We start from the raw sequence: 1,764 nt of genomic DNA, 5'->3' as shown, positions 1-1,764 counted from the left end.
TATAGCTATAGTGTATTAATAGGCAATGAGCGACCAGTCCAGCCATTTAGATGCTTACGCCTTGGTGAATACATTATTGCATATAGGAGGCTTTTAGTGGGCCACTATCACTGCTTGCAGCTTCAGCCATGCAGTAATGGGACCATCAAGCTCACACATACTGTACATATGGTTGTCTGCTGTGCTTTACAATTATATTTCAGTTGCAATGAAATGGTACAGGGTGGCAGGCCAGCAGTTTGAAATTACAGCATTATGTAATTGGATGTATAAGTTATCACAGTACATACAGTACTTAAGCCCTGTTAGCTTACAAAAACACAATAAGAGATCACACTAGTAAGACATATACACTATTAAAGGATTACCAAATGGAACTAAAAGTGCTGCAGTAATACAGTACATCCCTTTGGACAGACTATTTAATACTATTATACCAGTGTTATCTCAGAACTTTAATTTACTTATGGCATTACCAGGGAGTTTTTTTCTTGTGAGAAGCAAAAAAAAGAGGAAATAAGAAAACCTCTTGCTTTAACGAAAAAAATTGTGTTTCAAATTTACATTTTATTTAATTAGATTAAAAATTATTTGTAGAAGTCTGACAGTGTTTGTAAGTTGTGTAGAAAGTTGTGATTCCGCACAAGTCTACTTAATATTTATTTGGATAAGGTATAACCAATAATAAAGAAATCTATCTACCAATAGATTAGTAAATTTCTATCGCTTGGTGGTGCGCCCTGAGCCAGTATGCACATTATAGAGCAAAACTAAGGAGAAAATAAGGCTCTTGTGTGGGCCTCTCTTAACAACTAATGAGAATTCATAAGAAAAAGTTCAAAGAATATATAAAAGAATGATTTTTATTAATTATTCATTAAAACTAAGTCAGTATCCAACACACAAAGAAATACTCCAGTGTGGCTCAAGGCACAATAAAATTTGTTTAAAAAAATAAAAAAATGTGCAAATGTTCTGGTCCCTAAATTTATAAGGGTATGCAGAAAGAGATGTAGACACAATCAGTACTGCATATATTTTACCTTGACCAGTACAGAAAAGTCTATGTTGATGATACCATCATAGATCAGAATTAAATATATCACGACCACAATTGATCAGAAACACCTCGAATAACCTCACCTCAAATTTTTGTGGGGGGTCCCAATTAATACACCTAACTCTACAACACCAGGTATTCCCAGGGGGTCTCCCTTCAAAGTACTAACCCGGCCCACCACTGTTTGGCTTCCAAGATCAGACGAGATCGGGCATATTCAGTGGAGTGTGGTAGTAGAGAGTGTCAGAATTTGAAGCAGCATCAATGAGAGTGCACCGAAAGAAGAAGAAAAATGTAAGAAAATGTATAAAGAGTCTGTCTTTGTAGATGTTAACAGTTTTGATAGCAAAAAGCATAAGATAAAGTACTGATCTGCTGTCCAACGTTAGACATGGAGGTGTCCACCAAGGTGGATATGGTACATGAATCGTGGATGAGGGTCCACTGAATAAGTGCAGATGGTAGACAGAATAATAAGATAATATGATGAGCGTTTGTAAGTTACCATCTCAGTAGATTACAAAACATAAATAAAAAAATATTTTATCTCCTTATTAGTCTGTGATGTGTTTTTTTGTGGAGCATCAATATTTTGGCTTTTTGGATCATAGAAGGATTTGTGGGGCGAAAATATGGAAAAGGAACTGTATGGATTTTAAATATCTAAAAAAATTCCCCATACTGGTAACTGCATATGATATTTC

At 35.1% G+C, this 1,764-nt stretch overlaps 1 pseudogene; it reads right to left on the bottom strand.

The window, feature by feature from the left end:
• Positions 1–1,180: 1,180 nt before the first annotated feature.
• On the bottom strand, positions 1,181–1,299 carry LOC135052726 (5S ribosomal RNA; annotated as a pseudogene).
• Between the last annotated feature and the right edge of the window lie 465 nt (positions 1,300–1,764).

Source organism: Pseudophryne corroboree, chromosome 2, assembly GCF_028390025.1.
Source record: "Pseudophryne corroboree isolate aPseCor3 chromosome 2, aPseCor3.hap2, whole genome shotgun sequence".
NCBI classification, from domain to species: Eukaryota; Metazoa; Chordata; class Amphibia; order Anura; family Myobatrachidae; genus Pseudophryne; species Pseudophryne corroboree.
The sequence above is the reverse complement of the archived record's forward strand: the minus strand, read 5'-3'. Positions and strand labels throughout refer to the sequence as shown.